The sequence below is a fragment of the Solanum tuberosum genome, unplaced genomic scaffold, assembly GCF_000226075.1.
Source record: "Solanum tuberosum cultivar DM 1-3 516 R44 unplaced genomic scaffold, SolTub_3.0 scf00388, whole genome shotgun sequence".
NCBI classification, from domain to species: domain Eukaryota; kingdom Viridiplantae; phylum Streptophyta; class Magnoliopsida; order Solanales; family Solanaceae; genus Solanum; species Solanum tuberosum.
In genome coordinates, this window is record NW_006239311.1 from 189,274 (window position 1) to 196,195 (window position 6,922).

Genomic DNA, 6,922 nt, shown 5'->3' on the forward strand with positions numbered 1-6,922 from the left:
AAGAAGCGTAAAACGGGCCTCTAACCACAAGTAACCAATAAAAGGGATGCTCAACTAAAGAGTTGAGAGCTCGGACCCCCCACCGCTGATGAAACTCAGAGGGGTCAGTAAAGGCCACCCAGCTAAAGAGTAAACTCCCAGGGGCGTCAGTCTGTCCAGCTAAAGAGTAAACTCCCAGGGGCGTGTCGACTCCAAAGAGGATAAGACTAGACCTTTAATCTGCGAATAAAGGGCCACCCAGCCAAAGAGTAAACTCCTGGGGACGTTAGACCATCGAAGGAACTCATATCAACCATCAATACCACTATGGCACGACTTTCACTTCCTAAGTAATCAGTGCAACACTCCAAGATCGAACCAACTCCAGTCTCATATCTCCCAACGAAGCCCGAAACTTCAAATATCACACCTGGGGTCGTAGAAAATGGGAGAATGGATAGAAGATCATCAAAGTTAGGTCAACGCATAAACTAAGGCTCGTTCTATCAGACTTAAGTCTTCTACACCAGTCTATAAGAAGTTGAGCCATTTGTCACCACCCAAAGTATACCCTAGGTGTAACATGACGTATAGAACCCCGAAAGGCCCTACACAAGCCATTTAGTGCTCAGTCTACAGTTAATCAGGACAGTCTGTTAAATGGTTGACGAGTTGAAGATAGTTCTCGTAGGTAGGCCCCAGACTTACTAAAATTTTAAGGTCCAATTTGAGTTCTACAGTTAGGGTCTACGAACAGTAAAAGGTTTTACGGGCCGTAGACCAGTCTCGTCAAAAATGACCTTGAAATAGGGTCCAATGCTTAGTCTACGGTTGATCAGTTGGACCGTAGAACTTCACACCTGTATATTGGTCCCGACAGTTGTTTTTAAGGGCTTTTTGGGTCTTTTTCTCTATCTCTTAAGCCTATACTATGCTGTTTTGAGATCTATCCTAAGCCCTATATAAAGACTTTAAGTGCTAAATCTACTTACTTTAAACCCTTTCTCCTATTTCCCAAAAATTTAGCCAAATTTATTCTCTTAAATTCCCTCTCAACCTAAGGAAGAACAAGAAGCTAGGGTTGAATCCAAGGTCTTCCATTCAACATTCATCTTGGGCTTTGAGTAGCAAGGTATGTGGGTATCCATCCATGGAGTCCATTCCTCTATAGGGTCCCCAAGGTTTTCAATATCAAATTGATCAAATTAGGATTCTTCTTAGTTCTACATGAATTTTATTCAATTATTATTCTTATAGTTGTTTAAATCTCCTATTGCATGATTTAATGTAAATTACATGATATCTAGTTGAAATTACATGTACCCAAGCATGATCCATGACTTTAATTATGAACTTATAAAAAATCCATGAACTATGAATTTTGAAGGATTATGCATGTCTTATGAAAATGATGTTTATAATGATGGGGTGCTTTTAAATGAAAGTATAAATGTTGTTGTGAAAAGTTTTCTCACATACAGATATGATCATGATTGAGAAAGGTATTTCTCATATATATATTCACATTGGTGAAAGGTTTTCTCACCTATGTTTGAATTGTAATTTATGGAGCTATTATATGTTTTGATCTTTAAGATATGGATTGGTATTGATCATTGCTTTCCTATGTTATAATGATATTTTATTTTATCTATTCTCTTCAGATTTAGACTTAGCACCGAGAGGGCTTTGAGGTGGAGGCCTCAAATAGGTAGTCTCTGGTAGCAACCTTTTGTCCCTAACTACATGCCCCCGTAGGATTGTCTTAAATGACCTAGCTAGTGGATTCACTTTAGCAAAAGATGATGTGTACAAATTCTACCTTGGCAAGTAGAATCCCTTTCTTTCGGTATGAGGGATATACCGGATTCCATGATATAACTCTCATAGTCCTATTGTCGGTTAACGCTATTATCCCTAAAAAATGATTAGGATTATTCAAAACTTTCTTATGTCTATTATATTTAATGCATTGACCATATCTTACAAATTATATGTTGTTGCTTATTTAAGCCATTAATTGTTCAAAATTATTCATGCATTACATGTTTAAGTTATCCATGTTGTCATGTCTATTTACATTTTACGCATATTGTCCCATACTTAGTACATTCCATATACTAATGCATACTTGTGCCTACATTGTATCATTGATGTAGGGTCTGACACTCCTGCCTCTCACTCTCGAGGCTAGTTGATCATTCTACCGAATTCAAGAGTTGGTGAGTCCTCATGTTCCGAGGACTGATACACTTGCTTTATGCCTTTCTAGTTTTCAAAAATGATGTATGTGGTGTATGGGCTACATCCCAACCACTTCTTTTGATGTTTAGATGACTTGTTGAGACTATGTTAGACTTCCGTTTTATCAAACTCATTTATGATATTCAAGTTTTTCTTTTAAAATCTTTAATTATATTATCTTGTATAATGTATGCTAAGTGACCTGTGTATACGCTATGTTACACCTAAGGTATACTTTGGGTCGTGACATTATTTGATTTTGATCTTATTATGATTGTTTAGACCCAGTTAAATACTTTCCAATCAATTCTATGTGAACCCATGCATGATAGATGATCTTGACTATTCCTAGAAAGGTATGAATTTATGATGAAGTTATGAAGTTATGAAGCTATGATTGATGTTTTCATGAAAGATATGCATGATTTATGAAAAGAATTGTATTATGATCTAGGTCGCTTTAAGATTAGCATCATCTAAATTGTGAAAGGTTTTCTCACATTAAGGGATCATGTTTTGGTGAAATATTTTCTCACACATGCATGATTTAAGATTTAAGGAGTTATTCTATGATGTTTTTATCTTGAATTAGTAACTTAATTGTGCTTTTTCATGGATGAAGATATGTTTTTATTATTAATACCTAGTACCGAGAGGATATTGAGATGGAGACTCTCCCGTTAGTTGAGGCCAGGTCTCTAGTAGCAATCTCTTTGCCCCTTACTACGTACCCTCGTAGGTTGTCTTAAGTGACATAGATAGTGGATCCACCTAAACTAGAATTTAAGTTCCTTGCCTTGGCAAGTAAGGACATCTCTTTTCGATATAGAAGCAAGACACTAGATTCCACGTTATTGCTCACATGGTTTATGGCAATTAATAGTAAATATCCCAAAAAAAATGAATCAAGTTACTTTCAAATGTTTTATTAATCCTTACTTATGATTTAATATGGATTGACCATGTTTAAGTTTTATGATGTTTCTGTAAAGGCTTTTGTGATGTTTAGCTTGGTCATGCATTTCATGTTTTCGATTATGTCCCTTTATCATCATGATTCATGTTCTACGCATACCCCTCATACTTTGTACATTCCATGTACTAATGCATATTTCTACCTACATTGTTTCACTAATGTATGGATTGACGACACCTCCCCCTCTACTCGTGGCAAGTTGATCACTTTAGAGATTTGAAGACTTTGTGAGTCCTCATACTCTTGATGATCGTGTTGTCTTCATTTCTTTCTTATGTCCTTACTTTTTGGATGTTGTACTTCGTGTATGAGTTACGTCCCGACCATTTCTTGATGTTGTATAAAGGCTTGTCAAGATTATGTTAGATTTCTGCATAAATGTCAAACTCTTTTATTCATATGAGATTCTTTACTTTTATCTATACAATATGTATATGTATGTCAAGTGGCTTGTGTAGCACATTTCGGGGTCTTATACGCCATGTCATGTCTAGAGTGTACTTTGGGTTGTGACACTATCACTTTCTTAAAGCATTCAGGTGTCTTTACTTTCCATATCTACGTCCTTATAATAAACATAAGTTTTAGTTCCGAACAACACATTGTGTTTTTCTAGGCTACAGTACAAGATACTTAGGCTATATATTCCTTGATCCAAAGTCAGGTTGGTTATATTTGGCCCGTTATGTGCGTTTCGATGAAGACAAATTCCCTTTCTTCTCAAATTCTCTATTAGGCTCACCTCCAATGCACTCGATCCAACCTAAATCTCCTGGGCTCTCATCTCCGGTTCTATTACCTATCTCTTCTCCCACGTCTCATGTTCCTATACTACCCAATGTGTATAAATCAACCTAGACCTTAGTGTATCCAACTTCCTCTCATAATCACGCCATTATTCCAATCCAAATGGTCCAGTCGTCCCCTGTTCCTATTGATTCCAAAATAGTTGAGTCTCTTCCCTCCATACCACTGGTTGTTGATCTCTCATCATTCCCATCTCTTTCTGCTCACTCTATAACTACTGCATTGCACACCGCCAAACCTGCTCATGTCCCCAAGTTGACTATTAGGACTAATACTATGCAGCTACACAATATGCCACCATCCACCAATATGTCATTGCATCGACCTTAATAGTTCCTCCAACTAGTGAACAAACATGCTTCACCACTACTAATAAGTTTCTAGAGTGGCGTGACGCCATGACTTGCAAGATGACTACTCTTTTGCATAACAAAACATGGTCTTTTGTTCCTCGCAGCCCCTCGATGAACGTTTTGTGGTGCAAATGGGTTTCTAGATTCAAGAAAAAATCCGCTGGCATTATTGAAGGCTATAAGGCCAAGTTAGTGGCCAAAGGATTTCATCAACAAGAGGAGCACAATTTTTTTGAGATGTTTACTCTAGTCGTCAAACCCATCACAATTAGAGTTATATAAGCCATTGATTTAACTCGTAGCTGGCCTTTGCGATAACTTGACGTCCAAAATGCTTTCCTTCATGGTGACCTTTGCGAAGAGGTATATATGGCTCAACTTCCTATTTTTACTCAACCTCATATCCCCGATCATGTTTGCAGGTTGCACAAGTCCTTATATGGACTCAAACTAGCCCCTCATGCATGGTATTTGAAGCTTCATAGCTTTCTTTTGAGATGTGGGTTTCTCCAGCTCAAAGTCTGATGCCTCTTTGTTTGTCTATAATTCTAATGGAATCAAGGCCTACGTGCTTGTGTATGTAGATGATATAATATTGGTTAGGAGTTATTCTGCTTTCTTGGAGAACATTGTTCTTCGATTGGGTTTTGCCTTCGCCATCAGAGATCTTGGACCATTGAGTCTTTTCCCCAGCATCCAGGTTGTGTGTACAAAAGTTAGACTCTCTTTGTCCTGGTGTCACAATATTTATAGCTTATTGAAATGTGCTAAATGCAGCTATGTAAGCCACTGGTAACAACCATGTCTACTTCTACGAAGCTTCACCAAATGACAACAATCTTTTTCATGATCTGTCTCTATACCGACAAATTGTGCCAGCTCTTCAGTATCTCACCCTCACATGTCCAAATTTGTCTTTCGTGGTGAACAAAGTATGTCAATATATGCATAATCCTTCCACAATTCAGTGGCTTGTTGTCAAAAGGATATTACAATACTTGCAACACTCTAAATATTTGTGTCTCTTCAATCCTAAATCTGATACTCAATTTCTTCAAGCCTTTATGGATGATGATTGGGTTGGCTCGTTGGATGATTGAAAATCAACAGGTGATTATGCTATCTTCATGGGATCCTATCTAGTGTCTTGGTCATCAAAGAAACAACGTTGCTAGGTCTTCAACTGAATCAGAATATAAAGCTTTAACCGATGCCGCTGCTGAGCTAACTTGGATTTAATCACTCTTATTTAAACTTGGTGTCTCTTTACCCAAAGCTAACTGCATACTATCTGTTAATCCTATATTTCGTGCTCGTACCAAAAATGTGGGAATTGATTTCTATTTTGTCAGGGATAAGGTGGCGTGAAAGGACCTACTTGTGCAGTTCATCTCTTCCAACAGCTAGCTGATATCTTCACAAAGCCCTTGTAATTGGCTCATTTCCAGTTCTTACGGGACAAATTTCAAGTTGGTTGTCCATCTTTCATTTGCAAAGGGGATATTGAGACATAATTATGTGAATTGGATAACAATACAACTCTAAAGAGTACCTAGTATAAGTGTAGGAGAAAACACATACCCCCCCCCCCTCCCCAAACTTGGCAGAACAACTTACTTTAACACTTAAACTACACGGGTGTTTAAATACCCCCCTTAACATCTTTGAAGTGAATTAATACAACCGTTAGAGTAGAATACCACTCTCACCTGCCACATCATAACCATGTAAGCACCACGTCACAGCCATGTAGGCACCGCGTCAATAATTTTCAATCTTTTTTTTTTGCTTATTCACCTTTTTTCTTAAACATTTTCTTAAAATTCATTACGCTAATAAATTAATTAAAAATGCATTTTAAAATCGACTTCTTTTTGTTTATTCACCTTTTTTCTTAAACATTTTCTTAAAATTCATTACGCTAATAAATTAATTAAAAATGCATTTTAAAATCGAAATTGCCCCATCTTCTTCCACCCCTTCTCTTCTACCCCCCTCCCCCATCTTTCTTCTTTCTTGATTTCACCATTTTCAACCTTCACTAGCTTCTTCTTTTTCCTGAATTTCCAGCCTTCAATAGTTGTTTCTTCTTCAACATTCATCAAAAAAAAAAAATAGAAAATAGCATACTTACTTTTTCTTCTTCGAACTCTCTCTCCCCCACAAATCTGCCTCTTGGAGAATAATAATTTTTGAAAGTTATTTTTTTCTTAACAACTCAAATGAAAAAATGAAGATTGTGTAAGAAAGTTGATAGACCCACATTTTTTGCATCACAATCAATAGAATTCAAAATAGGTTACTTAATATTCAAGAAAGTTTACATTCAATAATATGAATTAGGTGTTGGATTTTGTGACTAATGAAGGGCGGGTCAGGTGAGGGATGAAGATAAAGGAAAATTTTTAATATGAAAGAAGAAAGGTAGAAAGAGTGCTTCAATGGGGAAGAAGACATTTGGGGAAGACAACAAAATAAAGAGAGAGCAAAAAGATTAAATTTTTTTTAAAAAAAATTGAACCCACAAATTTCATTTACTTCTATACAACAAATTTCACATTTT